The sequence below is a fragment of the Wyeomyia smithii genome, chromosome 1 (assembly GCF_029784165.1).
Source record: "Wyeomyia smithii strain HCP4-BCI-WySm-NY-G18 chromosome 1, ASM2978416v1, whole genome shotgun sequence".
NCBI classification, from domain to species: Eukaryota; Metazoa; Arthropoda; class Insecta; order Diptera; family Culicidae; genus Wyeomyia; species Wyeomyia smithii.
In genome coordinates, this window is record NC_073694.1 from 85231485 (window position 1) to 85253064 (window position 21580).

At 37.1% G+C, this 21580-nt stretch overlaps 1 long non-coding RNA gene across 1 annotated transcript; it reads left to right on the forward strand.

Annotated features, from left to right (window-relative positions):
- Window positions 1–17827: 17827 nt before the first annotated feature.
- LOC129725713 (uncharacterized) lies at window positions 17828–21308 on the forward strand. The gene is made up of 4 exons (XR_008728150.1): window positions 17828–17967; window positions 18041–18412; window positions 20246–20602; window positions 20670–21308. It is a non-coding gene; the product is annotated as an uncharacterized LOC129725713 (long non-coding RNA).
- The last annotated feature ends 272 nt before the right edge of the window (window positions 21309–21580 follow it).

The window sequence follows — 21580 nt, forward strand, 5'->3', positions numbered from 1 at the left end:
GGTCAGTGAGAACGCCAAGATGTGATCGGTATCTTACCCGATATTGAATTGAATAACAAATTAAAAAATTACTGACACGCAAGCAGCCGGGTTTTCTTGTAAATGTATTCTACTTCATCCTTGCGTGCGGTCTATATATATATATATATATATATATATATATATATATATATATATATATATATATATATATATATATATATATATATATATATATATATATATATATATATATATATATATATATATATATATATATATATATATTATTTTATGAACTGTGGAAATATAGTTGTGAAATTCAGGAACATGCCATAAGCGATTTAACTGATCACCAAATTTGTTTGTGCTAGCTGGTATCAGACTAAGCTGTCGCTCAGTGTCTGGAGAATATCATTAGTCTTGGACGACATTTGATTTTTTTTTTTGTTACAATCTGCACCGCTCTATGAATGCTTCGTTAAAAATAAACTCATGGTTGGGAAACTCGGATGACGACTTAAAACTTGAAGGTCTCGAGGAAGGATTTGTTAGTTTGTGTTAAAACTTCTAAGTTTTATTCAACTGCGTTGACAACCTCCTACTTGTTCAGTCATGCAGCATCGTCTAAACTGAAACCCTTAGAAAAAAAAAATCACAGGAGGGTTGTGTGCAAAGCCACGACCGCAAGGATGAAGTAGAATACATTTACAAGGAAACCCGGCTGTTTGCGTGTCAGTCATTTTTTAATTTGTTATTCAATTCAATATCGGGTAAGATACCGATCACATCTTGGCGTTCTCACTGACCGTGCGAATAAAGTATTCCTTGTGATAAAATTAACAGTGAAAAGCTGATTTAACACTCAAAACTAGACGGCTCATGTGTTGTCAAAATGAGTCAATTTTTCATTGAATGCATTTACTAGTGCCCGCTATCGCACAGAGACTGCATTTCACTAAAGTGCCTTACTGCATCAGCTGCTATCGATGCTAAACCCGCTGCAACTGCTACGCTATCCGTAGCCATGCTAATGTTTAGGCCGCTATACGCTGCTATTGGTATCCGCTGTCCCAGCTGCTATCGATGCTGAGATCCGCTGCTATCCATTGCTATGCCACAGCTGTGGCCGCTATTCGCCTGGTATCCACTGCACTGCTACTGCTGCTGCTAAGGGAAGACTGCTGTTGTCGCTGTCTAGAACTATTATGAGCGGCTCCGACTGAAACAGGCTCTTATATAGGGATGAAAAACCTATCGATAGTAGTAGGAAATCATCGATAACTATCGATAGCCATTTCAGTCGATAATTCCCTTCCTTACTCTTATACAGACAAATAGCAAATCAAAATGGCAAGGTCTATGATTCTGTCGACCGTACTTGGGAAGCAATCATATTAACGACTAATCAGATCAGTCAAATTTCGCGCTTCAACAAGGATTGACCATTCTCAATAATATAGTTGCTTGTCATGATTTGGATAATTTTTAAATTTTGATTATGCGAAAAATTGATTTTTATGCTGATAATGAAAGCTTTTCGGTGCTCATGACTGAAGGAAAAGATAATTTAGTACGTTCTGAGATACGGAGATGAAGCCAAATATATATCTGTTCCAAATTTCTTGAAAGTGTAAATTGATTTAAGAGAAAATATTAACATTTCAATTAGGTTTTTATTTCATCCTGAAAAGGACAATTTGTTGTGTAATTCAATGTTTGATAAGATGTCGATCACATCTTTGCGTTATCACTGGCAGTGCGAATAATGTATTCCTTGGAGAAAAAAACAGTGAAAAGTTTTCCAGAACGTTCTTTTCATTGGATGCATTTGCTAGTGTGCCTGCTATCGCTCAGAGACAGCATTTCACTAAAATGCCACACTGCATCAGCTGGCCCTGCTTATATAGATGCTGAGACCAACGTCAACCGCTGCGCTATCCCCGTTGCCACAGTAGTGGACGCTTCCGTTGCCATTGGTATCCGCTGCCCTGCATCACCTGGTCCTGTTATCGATGCTGAGACGCGCTCCGCTATCCGTTGCCATACCACAGCTGTGGCTGTTGTCCGCTGCACTGCTTCTGCTGCTGTATCCACTGCTGCTGCTAAGGGAGGACTGCTGTTGTTGCAGTCTAGAACTATAATGAGCAGGGATGCCACATGTACAGATTAATCTGTATTTTACAGATTTTTGGCCGAAGTAACGGTACAGAATCTGTATATACAGATATACAGATTTTCGTCGAAAAGTACAGATTTACAGATTTTTCGAATTTGACATTAATTTTTAAAAACACTCCAAATTTTATTTCAATAAATATTAAGCAAATTGAACATATTTTCAACTCCTCACACGTTTTAAGCTAAAAATTTTGTTTATGTACCATAAAAACTTAAAAAATACAAAGTTCAAACAATACAGATTTTTTTTACAGATATTTTTGTTCCAGATACAGATGCTCAGATTTTTTCAAGGGAAAACACAGATTTAAATGTGGCAACCCTGATAATGAGCGGCTTCGGGTGAAACAGGCTTTTATATAGGCCTAATAGCCCAAGTAACAAAACTGGTTTTATCAAAGTTTTATAGCGCTGTTTTGGCTGTATTAGGCGCTATAAAACTTTGATAAAACCAGTATTGTTACTAGGGAGCACATTTCAAATGACAAGGTCTATGATTCTGTCGACTGTGCTTGGGAAGCAATCATATAACGACCAATCAGAGGCCGAAGTTTTCGTTTTGACAAGGCTTGACTATTTTCAATAGTACAATAGTGTGAATAATAAAATTACAACTATCTGCATTTGGGAAGAATCTTAGAAGATTTTCCAATCTATTGCTGCAAGAACGAAGGAAATCCATCGAATAATAACCGATTTATTAGCATTTGAAATTGGACATATTTTTCACTTTTTTCGGTTTTAGATTTTCATTTCACATCCCTATGTAGCCGAACTTCCTGAGAGAAGTATTCTACTTCAAAAGAACGGCTAAAAAAGTTAACGGCTCTTTGAACGATATACATTTACACACAATGCCTTCAAAACCATTGATGTTCGCTTGTAAATAAAACTCTGCCTGATTACGTCTCATTTATCCAGAAGATTTGGAAACAAGAGTGCTAGAGCCTACCGCGAAACTCAATTCAGATAATTGGAAGGGTGCATTATTTTTATTTCAGTATTATACACCGACAACGTTAAACCTACGTTTAAGCAAAGACCAGATAACAAGATACACAAGTGTCAGATCTTCTCATATACTTTGTAAACGTAAAGTAATGTGGCGCCCCCGCACGACTCCCAGAAACAATGATGTTGAATGTGTGTGTGTGTGTAATGTGCATGAACCAGGAATACCAGATGTGCAGATTTGTCAGCTAAATGCTTATTTTCGGAGTTCGTTTGCAGAGTTTTATTGTTTCGCAGATATTTGCAGTTTTTTTATATTTTCTGCCGGTTATTGTTGGTGTCCCAGACTTTCTCAAAATGTGTGCAGATATTTGCAGACTTTTGCCTTTGGAAGCGAATTTTGTTCGAGCTACGGATAGTTCTTTCCAAATTTCAGGTAGATTTGTGATGGATCAAAACGAATGAAGCTGTATTGGATAATATGAGGCAACTGTCCCTCAGGCCAACAAAATCAAACCGAAGAAGAAGAAGAAGAAAACGAATGAAGGAGTAGCAAGACAAACATTTTTCTATTTATTAATGATGTAAGTAGGTATAGTAGAATTATTTCCCGCACCCTTCAATCATCAAATCAATTAAATTATATTTCACTTCGTTCTAGCAGCAACAATAGAAAACTCAGTCTGCTGTTTCGAAGGATGTTGCCGTCCTAGGAAGTTTTCCAGTGAATCACCACAACTTTACACTCGGATTCTGCCGTGCCGCCGTTTGCCGATAGGTAGAATAGAGATAAGGCGGGTGTTATTGCATATTCATCATTGCCTGATACTTTCGGACGGAAAAGTGTTTTAGTAATAGCGGCTATCAACACAACAACTACCCTGACGATATAAACGACGTAAAACAGGTTTTTCCGTGGAAGCTTCTTAAACATTCAAGGTGGGACTGAAACAAAATTTCTTTATCGCGGCGCAGGAGCCACAAGTGGCACTTTCAATCTCCCAGTCATCCGTAAGAAGTAGATGTCACCGTCGTCTAATGCGACAGAAGTATACCAACCGTTCGATGACAATCTGCATGAACGATGAATGTGCTTTTGCAGCTATTTCAAGTGCAACCGATCGGTAATAGCGTTATGCAAGAAAATCGTCGTCTACATGAAACGGATCCAATACAAGAGGGCCAAGTGTACGACGATGTGCAACCATTCAAATGCCTGATAGTGAAACTGAAAATGTATTGAAATCGCAAGATGGTCCTGGACGATCTGGCCGCTGGACGTCGGGCAACTCTCTCATAGGATAAGGATAATTATAAAAGGAAGCGGCTGTTGCTTCCGTGATGGAAACCAGCCCGTAATGCTCTTGGTGGCGCTCTATTCACCGCGTAGAAAAAGCTCGTCGCTCGTACGAAAAATCACACAGAGAAAAAAAGAAAGGACGCAAAGAACATTTTCTTGTGTGACAATGGTAATTTTTGTTTGTTAACAAACACACAAATAGAATCATCAGTGTTATGATTATTTATTGTATTGTGGTGTAAAAAGAAGAACAATTTTCCAGAGTATCATACAAAAAGTAATGAAGATACATAGAGAAAGATGTGCATAAGATAGATTCAATTTACCGGTTTAACATTTCCCTGTGTTTCCATTTCATTTTGAGGTTGTACATAACATAGATTCGTTGAAAAGAGCAACTCTGTCGTTCACTTTTACTTCTGAAATTTGAAACATGATTATAAAATAGCTTCAAGTAAGGTTAGAACGTAAAACCACAGACTAACAGACGTAACACTGGAACCTAGCTCCATCGCCACAAAAAACGTTCATTTCAAATTTTCAGTCGAATAACACTCATCGCGCGAAAACGTCGCCTGGGGCGCTGTCATGCAATCTCATACATATTTTGTAGTTCCCCATTTGACACATGCAGTAACGCTGTCGCTGATGTTGAAATACATGACGCAGCGCGAACACGACAGCAGATGGTGCTAGTGTTACTAAAGTAAAGTACGGGAATCATCCAAACGATGATTTTATTGAAAATTTCTTCGACGTGTTATGTCTGTTAGTCTGTGGTAAAACATTACCTTTTCCAAAACAGGTTGCTCTTCCTTAATAGATGGAGTCACAATGTCGATAGCGTAACGATGTTCAATTTTCTGGCTTTATTGTTCCTCTTTGTCTTCCTTTTCGTGGTGCGTTCGCTTTGAAAGGAGTTATTCATAATTCCCAATTTGCATGCTATTAACATATTAATGTACTTGTTCGTAATTTTTAATGCACAAGACTCACACAACACATCCATTATTAGTTTTTGATGTTCTTCAATGAACAATTCGTTGCTGTCTTCTTCCAGCATCTCGTAGGCTACCACGCTTGGGAATTCAAACAGTGCCTGGACAATGTCAACTAGTTCCTTCTTGACTCCTCTTGTATCACGAGAAAGTAGAGCCATCAAATGTGCATCAAATACTTTGCAAACGCCTTCAAAGTATTCCACAACTTTCTGCCCAGGGATAACAAGCCTCGAAGAAACGCGATACTTTTTGAGTTGGATCAAGAATGACGCTTCCAATGTTTCATTGCCTGTAGATGTAACTCACTCTATGCAATCTTTATGAGTAAGCTTACTGGATACCCATCCCGTCGTGTAATGGATGTTAGCAAGTTTGTTAAGTTCACAAGTCTCAATTGGTATTACCGAAAAGCTTTCATCATATTCGGGGCGTTTATGCACTGGCTTCACAATTTGAATTTTAGATAGTTCTTCTCGATTCCCTATGTATTTACTCAAATCTGCATCAACATTTCCGACCTTGTCGGGCAGTATGATATGGTTAATTATTAACGACTTATACGCAGAATTAAAAAAACGATGCATCAGGATGATTATTGTTTCCATTTTCCATCTGATTACGGAGAAAAAATGTTCTAGGCAATCTTGCGATAGATTACGAGTTCTAAGAAAGGCGAATCCGTGAACTTGAATTAATTCCTCAAACAACTGTTTAAGAGCAGATATGTATAAAATCCAACCATCAATGAAAAAAGGTGTTCGAGAGTTTTTCGGCAATGCTTTGAAATCCTTTTCGTAGAGAAAAAAAGAAAAATTAAATGATAAGAAGGGAGTTGAGATTTATATGCCTTACTGCTGATACATCCTCGCATGTCCTATCAATGAACCGCATGGTCTTCAGGCGCATCTTCATTTGTTCGAGAAAACTCCAATGTACCGACTCGGTTGCAAAGGACGCATGTGTGCCTAGGAGAATTAAGATAATTACATTTTTATATGACTATAGCAAGACTCCAATAGGGTAAGTAAACCATATTTTGGTCGTTAATTCTGTTTCAAGCATTGTCTTATGAATCATATGAAATGGACCTACAAACCACAGCTTGTCGAAATCCTCGCAATACGATGCAGTATTCAATACTGCCTCTGGAAGTTTTCCTGTGTGTACGTAGGCTCTGATTCCAACAGCTACGGACCAGCTTAATGTTTATGCCGCCAAACTTACATTCATTTCCGAAAATTGAGATAAATTTATGTGGTTGTACGATAGATAAGGAACTGTACGCGGTGTGTGTTTTTTATCCTCCCAATATAATTTGACTACATCTTAAAAACTGCATACTTGGCCATTATATATCGCATTGTGTTTCAGAAGATTGTTCCGGGCAGATTAATGCAAATGTGGCGCATCGTACATGCAGTATATTCGGTAGTCCTTCTGATTGTATGATCCTTCGAAATATGGCTTCTCTTGTGTTATCATATATTCTTTGAGAAATAAAGCACGATTAACCGAGTTTTGATCACAAACTAATACCTTAGGAACTAGACCAACATCAAACACATGTTTAATGGCTTCATCCGTTATAGTTTTGAGGTCATTGCTTTTAAGGTCGTGGCAGAAATAATACCCAATTGCCTGTTTAAAGCCCGATTTCAACGATTTGATCATTAAAACCAAAACTTACTAGGCTCGTGAGCTTACGTTTACCTGTGACATACCGGGCAACTTGGTCGGAAAACCAGTAAAGTAATCAGGTTGACTGTTGCCAAAATAAGATACCCTTTCTGTAATCGTCATTTCATCGAAAAAAATTGAAACCAGTTTCTCATTTCCGGAAGCGATTTGGCTTTGATCTTCAAAATATTCAAGACAGTTATAGAGAAGCCTTCTTGTACATCTACATTGGCTAACCAGTTCCGCAGCGTACTAATAGAAGGCAATGCGAACACTTGTCGCATTTGTTTGTAAGCTTTCTTTGAGCAGTATTGCAGAACAATGGCCAAATTTTTTATTTTATCCGAATACCGAGCACCGCCATGTTTTCGTAACTTATTGGCCTGTATTTTTAACAAAATTGGACCCACCAATGTTTTCGTTGTATTATGACTTAGAGTATCTTTGAGTTTCCTTAACTCGGTGCTAAGATTTCGTATGATTAATGTTTGCTTACTAATTTCCTGGCTTTTCTTTCGCATTTCCTTCTTCAATCCAATGATTACTTCCTCTTGCTCAACAATTTTTTTCCGCCACTAGTACACATCGAATTGGATCGTGTAAATAATCGTGGTCCGTAACATCCGTGGTCTTGGTACTTTTCGCGTTGGTGACGGAAACTTCTGGAAGCTCTTGTGTTCGACTTGAACTAACTTCCACCTCACCTACCACTTCTAGGAAGCAACCGTCATCCGCACATTCGGTTTCAATGTCAACATGGATGTGCTCGTTGCCTTCTAGATCCATTGGCTCTACATCAAGCTGTCTAGAGAGAGCACTTCGCAAACTCGGTACAGCATATCGGCGCAATCTAAACATAACCCATGTGTAAGAGCTGTTATTATAGAACAAATTCTAATAATTACCCTTGGAACCGCTACCAAGTTCGATCGCCGCTGGTTATTCCGTGACTAATGGCAAATAAAATTTAAACTTGCGAGTCCGTGTGTGTGTTGCATTCAGCTTATAATTTACAAATATATTTTCTGTGACTAATGAGACATATCCGGGCCAGGAACGTTGGTAGAAAGTGATAAATTCAAAGTTTTCGATTGATCTTTAAAATTACTCAATTCTCAAAAAGGATATGAATATAGGTGTTCTATCAGTTTGACTGTGATTCTGATTTCGATTTAGATTTGAATTGGGCGATTTCGCGGAAAATAAGTAACCGACAATGTATTTAAAAAAATAAAATATTGTTTAGAAAACAATACATTCATACTCATAGGGAAAAATCATCTGCCCTCTAATCGAAAATAAATACTAATTTTCCTTGAAATCAATAACATTTTTTTCGTCTCGTTTTTCTGGAATTTCCGAACTATTTACCGTTGAATTGTACGATTGCTGCTCTGATTTTGATCATGAAACCCTACTATTCTAACTTTGAATCTGACTTCCATACTAATTTTGGCTCTGAATATATACGTCGATTGACTGCCACCCTGACTTTAATCCTGACTTTGTCTAAAATTCTAATTCCGGTTTTGACTACCATGACGTTTGGACACAATCGTTATGAAATAACGAAGTAACGTTATTATGTTGTACACTTATATAGTTTTGCCTTTCTCCTAGAAAGGTGTAGCAATCAGTGTTGTTTATTAGAATTTATGGTGGAATAGATTAATTGAGTTGTATTTACTGATGTGTCGAGTGCCATGAATTCTTGAACGCACTGACTCTCGCATGACAGGTAATAGAAAGTTCAATGGAGTTGAGTTTGACTTTCGAAGATTATTGAGTCAGCCTGAAATATCCATGATTGGTTTGGTTTTGTCAATAATTTTAAGACTTTTGATTAGTATGTACATCTACACCTGATGTTTGCACCTAAAACTTATGCTTCACTTTTTCGATTTTCCTAGCTTTTGGGTTGTTCATGTTTTGTATACTATGTCCCAATAATGACTAGGTTGGCATTTTGTTAACAAACTCAAGACTATATATTGGACAGTATGGAAATTTACATTTTTAAATTATTAAGGCTTTGTATGCATGAAACTTTGCCAATTTTTCTATTTAATAGGCAACATTCACATCGACAACTAAGAGAGAATCGGCGTGAAATGTCGTGTCCCCGAGTACCTGCGTCGGTAGGAGGAAATAGAGCGGTCGTGCATAGTGCTTCAATGTAAACCGCGTTTCCGGCTCGGGAGAATTTTACTTATATGAACGTTTTCGGAATATAATGATTTCGAGGGGTATACCCAGATACTTGTTCATGTCTCACTGTCATTGTTTAACCGAAGATTTCGTCCGGTCGATAAATATCGCGATTAACGAAAACGCGTATACCTTCCAAAGAATCGCGTCGGCCGACGTGCGTTCGTTTCTTCGAAAGTACTCGGGATTGACAAATAGCTTATTGCTACGAGTAACATAGGCTACATCGTGTGCGTCGTACGCAGAGGATCGCGACGTTTGGCAAGAAATATACTCATGGTTAGTTTCCGTGATAAGCGCGCAACATTGTTATATTCTGTTTTTCAGATGTGTTTTTCGCGGGATCGTATCGCTTTTTTTAGAACAGACAAAGCGGTACGAGAAACGTCGTTGGTCGATCTGTTAGGTAGAAAATGTCCGGTTGACCGAACCCCTAGAGACTCTGCGTCGATGCCTTTATGAGGTCGAATTATCTACAGATAGATCAACATCGCGCAATTGATTCCGGTGTAAAGAGGATCACCTTGCGAGGAGATATCATATCATTTGAAGTTGTCCCAATTCGATCAAAGGTCCAGTATCCTTGCGTACGATTTATTGTTGCGGTGTGACATTGTTAAACTGAATAAGTTCGAATCGCATTATGATCATCGTGGCGGATATAATGAACCTGTTCGCGCGATACTTGTTCTAAAGAACCCGACACTCGAAACCAGCGCATCGTTTACCAAAACGAACCCTGCTGTGTACCTTGCCCTTTCTCCAACATCCCAGTGATTTCTCGTGGAAGTGCAGAGGTGTTCTCGGCTTCCAATAAGCGAGTGTCACGTCAACATTTTCCTATACAAATTCCTTTTTTGACCTGCATTCGGATGCGGCCGGCGCTGGTATTGCCTAATATAAAGATTAAGGTCACCAGTTTTTACACATTGAGGATGCATGTTGGTCCCAAGCATCATCTGTTGGTTCTCTGTGTAATTACAGCTGATCTGGCAATAACGGAGTAGCAACCGCAGGCGGTCAATCATGCTCATGCTCATGCTCAACAAATTCTAATAATTACCCTTGGCTTTTGTTTGCACAATTAGCAAAATCATCGTCTAAAAAATGATCTTCGCAGATTACACTGCTATCCGAGAGGTTATCGGCTCCACAAAAGAGTTTCCAAGTATTCGTATCTCTGTGCGAAAATAAATTAAGTTTTGCCATGATGCAATAAATTACTTTTTAATACCTGTGTGTCTCGATTATTTTGAAGAATGATTTTTTTCCGGAAACCGAGGTGCTAAAACATCCTGGTACGCAACAGTTTTTACGTCCCATGTTTTTAATTGTGTTTTTTTCTATTTCGGAAAAGACAAGCTTAACAATAACAACTACGAAAATGTCTTGTCAAACGTCTCGAATCGACAACACGCACACAGACACAGTTGATGTTTCTAGTAGGGATGGGAAATATCGACTAAAAAGGCTATCGATAATTATCGATAAATTCCCTAATGCCATCGATAACTATCGATAATTATCGATAGTTTGACAACTAGAACCTGATGAAGAAAAACAACAAAATGTTGCTCTTGTTGTGGACAGGAACAATATTTAAAAGTTTTTTCGCACACATAATTCGCACTTAGGCGAAATCTTGTCGTTGTCCGTATAAGGTAGAGTGAGCGAAAATGAGTATCCCTCAATTTTCTAACAATTTTAAAGAGGATTTCATGTGAAAGCAAACAATCATCGAATTCTCTTTAGACAAAGTCTAGGCCAATATATTTTTTCAGTTCTGGCATCATTGTGGAGTATAAATGCCAATGCGAGGAAAATATCAATAACTATCGATAACGCGGAAAGCTCAACGATTCTATCGATAGCCGGCAACTATCGATACTATCGATAATTATCGATAGGTTTCCCATCCCTAGTTTCTAGGACGCGTTGAGGGCGCTTTGACCTTGTTGACTGTCACACTCAGGGAGCTGTGTGTCTTGTTATTGTCACATCCCTGTCACGGACATCATCCCCATACATTTTGCTCGAAGCCGTTTTTCTCTGGCTCTCTGGCTCAATTATACGTCAAGAGGCTGTCAATGCTTGCGAAACAGCCGAATAAGCTCCGTCCATGCGAGATCAACTGTGGCTGCAAGTGGTGTGTAGAAATGCATAAAGCGAAGAACGACTGTTTCGTTTTGAACGTTTTATGGATTTTGTGCAGGACATAAATGGTCACGTTCAAACATGTTTTAACACGTTCTGGAGAGCCCTACATTCAATATAGTTAGAAGCACGCAAAAAATCCGTACAGTAACACATGCGGCACAATGAACAGAGCTTATGATCATATTTTCAACACTAGCGCCATCATCATCGGCGGCGGCTTCAGGAAACAGTTGTCATGACATCGGTCTGGTTATTGTTCGTCTTAGGTTTAACCACAGAACGGAAGGTCAACTTCAGGTATATGATCGAACAGAAAGTGCACACAAAAAGGACTGAAAATGACAATTGAATTTTCTGTGCTCTCGGGCAATATATATTTGTCGTGTACGTTTATGCCGCTTTGCCAGTGGTATAATGTGGCAAAATTTATTCGATGTTTTGAATTGACGGTTATTTCAACAGTTTAACCCGTTTAATACAATCTATTACGTTCGATGCAAAAACGTTTTGGGAAAAATTCGCAATTATTCACATTTGTGGAGTTTGTCATATTACAATAGTGTAACGAAGGTATTGTAATCGACAAGTGTTGATTTGAAACACGAGCAACAATCAATGTTATTGAAAAATCGTGCGTTTTAAACCGTTAATGTTGCAATTCTTCCATTTACAATTGTACCATGTATTATTGATGGTTATTTTTGAAAATTGTTAAAATATAAAATGCAGCTCGTGAGTTTTTTTTTCAACTCGAGAAAGTACTTTGAGTTTTTAAAAATCATGGCACAGATGGATTTTTTAACGCAAATTTTCCGAATATTTATAATAAATGAATCACATCTTTATTCGGAAATAAAATTTTTAAACTAGTTTCATCCTCTTATTAGATTATATTAAATATTTTGCCGATTGACTCTAGTCCATTCTGGAGAATATAGATTTTCTACTCATTGATGCGACATGCGACATGCCATTTAAATAAATATAAGCAGGATAAGGTTTAGTAAAATCAGGTTAGCTTCTAGGGCAACGAATAATGCGATTGTAAGAGGTACTGGTTCCATTGTGCAGTCTTTTTTTTGAAATCTGATAAAAATCTAATCGTGATTCGAAAAAATGCGCTCGAGCAGGCAGAAGTCTGTAAAAATCTGCACACATTTTGAGAAAGTCATAGGGAAAAAAATGTAGTTAACCATCCCGCATAATCAATAACCATAGAACGTGCCTAACAACTAGTTCGGGATATAGTTTCGACTGTATGGGGTATCGTTAAACCATATGGATTATCATCCGTTTATGGTTATTGATTATGCGGGATGGAGATTGAAAAAAAACCGCACATACCTGCGAATCAAAACAAATCAGCGTTTTGCTAACAAATCTGGTATCCCTGCTGACAACCGAAATTGACAACCTTACAGAACACTGAAAAAGGATCTCAAGAGGTTCGTTTCAAGAGGTTTCGAAATGCGTCGTAACCTGAGATTACTCCGAAGTAATCAATGTCATTTTTTTCGAGTAATCCAAGGTAACCATCAACAATCAATGACAAATAAACTCAAGTACGAGTAGTCAAAATTTATTTTATTATTTATTCACTTTTCGGGTTTCTTGCATGCATTTGAATGACGTTCAATTTTGACATAAGAGCGCTTTTTAGATGGATGAGGGCCCAACTAACAAACCCCCGACTAATGAGCAACCGGTAAGCGAATCACCATTTTATATCAATAGTGCCTTACCCCTAGCGTTCGTTCATATATGGAAACATTCGTATAATAAATAACGCGCTCAGGGGAGAGGTGGAAGAAAGGTATCCAGCGAAGTGTTAAACTGCATAAGACCACCATGCAAATTTGCGTTACTTAGTTGATGGGGTTTTGAAAATTTCCGAACTTCACGTTACGTAATATACGAATATTCTTCAAGAGGACTCTGAACGAGGTGGTAATTAGAGACTTGAAACAAAAGATGCGACTCTCACTTTATGTAACTCGTGTTAATAATCTGATTATTTTCACAGTTAAAAGGAGTAGATTACTAAAAAACCAATAAAGGAACAGTTCTACAATTATCTATGCCGCTATCTGAGTCAGCTGTTTTGAAGGATGCTAGGGGCAAGACACTGCGTAACCCAATAGGTGATTAGTAATCCTAACAAAAAGAAACAACCGGTGTCATCTTGCAACCTGGATAGCTCAACCCAACGCGTGAAAGTCCTTCACTAGTTGGGCTACGAATTTAGTGCAACTAGCAAAATTCGATTGTATTCATTGTTACTAAGTGTTTATCGTTGCATTTTCAGACACACCTCTAGTTACATCAAAACTCTTTGAAGTCATATTATCGTCGTTGTGATGTTGGTGTATAGAAACATAGTAAAACGGTATGCCAAAAGTACAATATTGCAAAAAAAAAAGCCAATGACTAAAGTTGTTTATTAAAACAACCGATGACCAAAATTCATCGCATCTTATAATATACTATTTCGATGCATTCAAATTATAAATCCGGTAAAGCTACATACCTTGCTACTGATATTCATTCATTTTAGAAGCAATTCACAGCTTGAAACACATGAATTTGCGATTTTCATTTGCTTAGTTAGTAAGAATCTATTAACAAGTAGAAAAAGTTATTTGCTGTCGCTTGGTGATGCTTCGTCTCCAACCGTACAAAACAAAAAAACGCTTCCCCGCTCGTGCCTACTTGTTGATCAAACCGTTTCAACATGTCGCTATGGTTGGGAAGTTAATGTAAATAAATAAATAAATTAATGATAGATATTAATAAATATAATAACCAATATCGTGTAATATTACCGAAATATTTTTCATGAAATAAAGTTGTCAAGCCCCTAGAAATAATGTGTTTTCCTTCTCACAGATGCTTAGCAGGGTTAACCTGTGTGTTTCCGCCGACAGATTTATACCAGTGCGTTTGATTGATTTCGATAAAAGTAGTATAAATTCTGTTTATTTTCCGTGTAAAAAGCGTTCTTTCCACTCCTAGGGAGCGCTGCAAAATTCACTGAGCACTTAGCAGTTTTCGTATCACAGATGACCTTCCGTTCTGTGGTTTAACTCTAAACTAGAGATGCCAGCTTTACACACACAGAAGTAAGTGGAATCCACATGGCAGTAACGTGTCGATTTTTTACAGTGCAGATTTATTTTTGTATGTTGAATAATATTTATGACAACGGAAAATACTTTGTGTTTCTAATTTCTATAAATTATTTTTATGTTGTTATATTGTTATAATACAAATAAAATCTATAAACACATCTTTGGTCTACAACCCTTATGCTTTGCGCGGGTAAACAGCAACAGGCAAATGAACGTTTCCATTTCCACTCTTGCTGTAATTTATTCTGGCAGCTCTGGTATACTTGTAGTTATCGATTTGACAGGCACAATTTCTGAAACATACATTATCGAATAAAAAGAAAAAAGCTAGACTTCAATCGACTTTGAATTTCTTTGTGACTGTTGCATTTGTAAAATGCCTTACAGAATAGTTCAAACATACGAAGATGGTGAGCATTGTCTTAGCATTGTGCCTTCAGCGTGGGAAAAGGACGGTGTATTGTGGTGGCCAAAAGCAACAGGCGCTGCAAAATTGCTGCGGTATGAATATTCGCGTCCAAATTCAAAGTGGCAATTGATGCCATGCACTAAAAAATGGGACTGTCATCAAACCGCGGTGCGTTGAAAAAATATTTGCATTGGCATAATAAATAATTATAACCCGTAATTTGATTTCAGGTCATAGTGGCTTTAACAGATGGAAATATTGAGGATTTCGTTTTTATCCCACAGATAGATCAAGTCTCCAGAGGAGCCGTGAATGATGGTACAACATTGATCGAGTCCGTCCAGGAAAGTTACTGTGAACCGGTATCAATGGAAATGATTGCTGCCAATCAAACACGTATAATTGGAAATCTATAAAAATTGTCTCTATCCTTGCCCAATTGAAAGCGAGCATTGATTATCATGAAAAGGTGCATGAAATCGAATTTACTAATCGTGAAAGTGTACCTGTTGTCCAGGCAGATTTTTTATTGCCTGTTGATTCATTGGCGATGTTGCATGATTTAGAGCAACATTTGAAGGATCCGGCAATTGTGGTTAAATATATATAATGAGCCACATCTGCGGCACTAGTGGCAGAGAGGATGGTGTCGATTGTTGCTATCGACTTATTGACAACCTTTTCACGCGGCAATTTTTAACAACATGCACATGGATAGGGATATCGAGAGAAAATCGCACATCAGATTTGTCGAGCGGAGAATCTGATCTTCACACGAAAATTCCCTTTGTAATCCACAGGAATATTCGCAACCTTTTTTTGAAGTCAATTTTACTGGCAGACAATACCTTCACGGCAATAAAATGTGAAGAGTTCTCAAAAACAGTAAACAACGACTGCTATCCAAATCCGTGTCTAAGCACAAGAATCGATCGAAAAATCTGAAATACAATCCGCGACAAGAAAAAGATTGATGATGTATGAACTCTACTTGTATTTCCAAAAAACTTTGTTGATTGTTTTTTTTTTTAGATCTAAGACGTTTTGTTTTCTGAATAAAATTGGACCATGTGTTATAGTCTGCTAATTTTGTATTTAATTTCTGGAAAAGCTATGGCTACAAGGTATAAAGTAACGATAAAAATACAGAGTAAGAACTATCAAGTGCAACTTTCACCATCTTACATTTGACTCTTTGAAGGCCGTATGTCTCAGCAGCACTCTTATTACAACCAGACTGAAATATATTTAGTACACTGGATCGGATTGGTGTTTCAAAAAATACACTCAGACGAGTTAATCTCGTCTTGACACATATGAATATTCACCTTGCGTTACCCGTTTTTGGCTTCCATTCTGAGCATTCAAATTTGCAACCCATGAAAGATAACGAATGTTTCGCTAAGTTGAAATTTAAATCGTGTGGGTTCATTCTCACCTTACACAAAAGCTCTAGCTGGTGAATCACATACGAAGCAGCGGAAGAAAATGGTGATTTTATGCCCATTTACTACTATACCGTTTTCACAGACATCAGACATTTTTACGACGAATTGTCCAAGAAAAGTAGTTAAATCTCTGAGTTTTTGTTTTCCACCATAGATCCCAATAACCATTGGTTAAATGTAATTGTATTCATGGATGTTGAGTATAGGCCAATACTCCCCAAGAAACATTTTTTGGCTAAATAAGCGCTTTTATAACTAATCTTATTCAGCTGACGGCTGAACATAGGACGAATAATGTATTTCTAAGTGTTTAATCAGTCGGTTTTGGAGAACTAAATCAGCTACCTGTTACATTCGGCTTCCTAAATAGCCGAACAAGGGCTTAATTAGAAATAACTTAGCCATTTGAACAGCTTTTATACATGCTGATCGGTTCTGTAGAAGCGATTATTCATTCTTTGTACAGCTTGTAGAAAAATTCTTTTACAGTCAACAGTAGCTGGCTTATAAATAAGTGCTTTTTCAGCTTTCTAACAGCTATGATAAATGTGATTCAAAATATATAATAGTCTTAAATTAGACATTTTTTGTTTAGGCGATTCGAACACATGTAAATCTTTTGTTTTTTTTTTTTGCACTTTTGTGTGTATTTTCATCGTTTTTTTTATATTATTAGTGAAAATTAAAGGTAATTTTCGTATCCAATTACTTTACTGCCAGTCTCGAATCTCGAACTCATGCTCATGAGGTTGCCGGTAGAACGCGTTGCCGATTCGTCTATCTTGACATACATGCATACGTATCGATTTAACCCGTACATCTATTTCCAGTTTATTCCATAAACAATTTTACATTGGCTGTACATATGCTGAATTGTAGCTGAACAAGCGCTACAATTTAGCGCCCTGTTTAATTTCATTTATAGTACATACAGCTGGCCGTGTTGCAAAAGTTTGCAAAGTTTGTTTCTTATGCGACGTGGATGAACTACGATTGATTCTAGAAATTTTGCCCATTTTCTCCGTTGCCATGTTAATTTTACGCAATATAAAGTTCTAGGGTGTTTGTGGTCGTTGTCGCATTAAGGTATTCATCCGAAACAATGTGCCGGTTGATCAATGAAATTGAATTGAAATCTTATTGTGGATGATACATATACTATAGAGGATGAACGTGACATAGCATCGTTCGAAATTTTGTCAAAGCACACGTTAAAATCAACGTTAGTTGCCGATTTGTTTTTTTTTTCTTCGACAGGCAAGATTTAATGAACAAGCAATATCAAACAAATTAATTATATTCAATTTTCGACTTGAAAATACTCTAGATATAAATAATTTCTCTTCTGAATATATTTGGCAACACTGACAAACGGCTTGATGGGCTTGACGAAAAATAAAAATGTTTCATTAGAAGAATGAAAATTCCCTGAGAAGCCAACTATCGCGTCTTTTCAGTTGTTCTTTTGTAGGTTTGAAAGTGATTTTAAAACAGTGAAGAATGAAAAAAAACTGCGGAACCGTGTCAGGTCAGTTCTCTATAATCATTTCTGTTTAATAATACTAACAACTATATACATTCACATCATAATTTATTTACAGAGAACTTTTTCAGCGTACTGCAAACCATTGAGGCAGGTAAACCAGTTCTTTCGGTTGTACCTCAGAGATGGGTGCAGGGAAAGTATTTATTCTGGCCAGATCGCAATGCTGAAAAATTAAACAAAGACCCGTCATCCCGTCCGGCTTCCAGCTGGAATAAAATAGTATGCTCAGTAAAGGAGCGACGCATAAATAACTTTTTTGAAGCGGAAGAGGCAGCAGCAAATTTATCCGGTGCTACAACAGATGTTTCCGATGCTGGCCCTTCAATCCCGAAAAAACCTCGTTTGAAACGCACACATCAATTCAATCATCAAACGAATCCTATAAAAAGTGACATGGACTTCAATCAATATCTTGCGAAATCTTTCGGTAAGAAGCCTTGAAATTTAGATAGGTATATTATATTCGAGATAAGTTTTGAAGTAGAATACTTCTCTCAGGAAGTTCGGCTACATGGGGATGTAAAATGAAAATCTAAAACCGAAAAAAGTGAAAAATATGTCCAATTTCAAATGCTAATAAATCGGTTAGTATTCGATGGATTTCCTTCGTTCTTGCAGCAATAGATTGGAAAATCTTCTAAGATTTTTCTCAAATGCAGATAATTGTAATTTTATTATTCAAACTATTGTACTATTGAAAATGGTCAAGCCTTGTCAAAACGAAAAATTCGGCCTCTGATTGGTCGTTATATGATTGCTTCCCAAGCACGGTCGACTGAATCATAGACCTTGCCATTTGAAATGTGCAATTTGGCCTATATAAGAGCCTGTTCCACTCGAAGCCGCTCATTATAATTCTAGACTGCAACAGGAGCAGTCCTCCCTTGCAGCAGCAGTGGATACAGCAGCAGTAGCAGTGCACCGGATAACGGCCACAGCTGTGGTATGGCAACGGATAGCTGAGCGCGTCTCAGCATCGGAAGCAGGACCAGGTGATGCAGGGCAGCGGATACCAATGGCAACGGAAGCGTCCACTACTGTGGCAACGGGGATAGCGCAGCGGTTGACGTTGGTCTCAGCATCTATATAAGCAGGGCCAGCTGATGCAGTGTGACATTTTAGTTATCGATTAGTTAGTTATCGATGATTTCCTACTACTATCGATAGGTTTTTCATCCCTATATAAAAGCCTGTTTCAGTCGAAGCCGCTTATAATAGTTCTAGACAGCGACAACAACAGTCCTCCCTTACCAACAGCAGCAGTAGTGCACTAGTAAATGCATTCAGTGAAAAGTTGACTCATATTGACAACACATGAGCCGTCTAGTTCTGAGGGTTAAATCAGCTTTTCACTGTTTATTTTATCACAATGAATACTTTATTCTCACTGTCAGTGATAACGCCAAGATGTGATCGGTATCTCATCCGATATTGAATTGAACAACAAATTAAAAAATGATTGACACGCAAGCAGCCGGGTTTTCTTTCTTGTAAAAGTATTTTACTTCATCCTTGCGGTCGTGGCTTTGCACACAACCCTCTTGTGATTTTTTGCTTGTAGATGGTTCAAACGTCACAGGATCATAACCCGTTTCTGTAATATTAGAAACTCCGGTAGAAACGGAATCTGCATCTGCACATATAAATTTACTAGAGGAAGCAAGAGAGGTATCCTTTCCAATCGTTTGTATTGATGAAAACCTGCCGGCAAATTATGACCTCATGTCATTCAACCTAGCTCAGGTATAGTAATAGCTATATTTTCACACATTATTTATTCAAACAACCATTTTTAGAATGCCGACAATTGCATAGATCTTGCGAAGCGAGAAATTTTGGACAAATTGGATAAAATTAAGAAGGAAGTTCGGGAATCGATAGTAGATGCCGTTAGAAGTATGTTCGTGAAAACAGTAGCTACTTTGAAAAGCGACCTGGAAATTAAATTGGCATTCATGCAACAGGTTACAATGACAGAAACTCTTGTTCATAACTTTCAATTCGAGCCAGTCAAATCAATTTCGGATTTAAAAAATTTGGAACAAAATTTGGAAAATTCAGAGTATATGGAGAAGTTTGTAAGTATAACTGAACTACTAAGCTACTAGATATTTTGGTGGTAAATCACAAATAGCTAATTTGTGTTCAAATATAAGCTCTCATGAAACTCAAAAACACATCATGAAATATAGAATAAAAGGCTCTACATTTTTGTTTAAAAAAAATATTTTATATATGTCAATTATCTCGTCTTTTTCAGTATAACTATATGAAATCTGTAATTGGACCGCAAGGTGATCCTTGCAACGGGCTCAATGTATGCTACGATTTAATTGACAACATCTTCGAACGGAAATTTATGGTATGTGCTCTTGGACGGGTACGAGCCGAAGCGAGCAACCAAAATATGCTATCAAAGAATTTAGAAACATTCTCAGCGCTTTTTTTACTATAGTGAAAAGTGTAAACAATAATTTTTCCATCAAAATGATGGAAAGTTTTTTCAAATCCATCACTAAAAACGCGAAAAAACGAAGCGAAGCGAAGGGATTGCGGATGTCAACCGCTCATCGTCGAACAAAGAAGCCGAAAGCTGGTCCCACTAATTTCTCAATAGGTAAATATTAAAATGCTTTACTTTCTATAGAACCAAGGGTAATATTTCTATGTATTTACTATCACAGATGAAATCGCTATCTTAAATAACCAATCTTCTGAAGAAAATGGAACAGAAACGAGTAGTCTGAAAGAGAATGATGAGAATGACGAGAATGGCGTAAGTGACGAATAGGAACGAGGCTCGAGGAAAATATATTGTTTAATATATATTGTAGATTTAGTTATGCGTAAGTTTATCTGCTATCATAATTTGTAGTCATTAGCTTCATGGTTGGTTTCGAACCCATTTTTAAATAATTAACTGTACTTAAATTAATTCTTAATTAGTTATACCATATTGAATATATTTCTTTTTATTATATTTAGTACAATTTTCTGCTTTTTATACGTACATGAGAAATCAAACGTAAAGAATCAAACAATTAATCTTTAAAAAACAGTCTTGCTTTCTATGCTACATAGTTACTGTATAGTGTGCTGAAGTGGTATAAAAACATATCTAGTTTTTTTGTATTTGATTGCAATTAATTTGCATTTTATATCACTAGGACAATATACTTTTTCTTTTCCATGGCATGTTATATCAGTTATATATATATTTAAAACTGAGGAACGAATAGGAATTTTGAAAAAATCTTCCTTTTGCTTAAGGTGGCAACCGGCAATTTTCAAATCCTTATGCGAAGTCATTGTCGCAGAAGACGTTCTTACTATTTCATTTTCATAGGTTAAAAACCATGAATCTTTAAACGCAGTACTTAAAGTAAATCCTTTTAATTTACATTTCACAAAATCGCCTTTTTTATCAAGATGCACTTGCACTTCATCTTGATTTTTCGATTTGTTCTGGTTTAGTTGGAAAGAATTTTTTTCAGCAAATAGAAGCAGGAAATGAAAATAAACGCGGTCATCTAAAATATCTTTAAGAATCACTACTCCTACATAATTTAAAAAAATTCGAAACTCAACTCCTTTC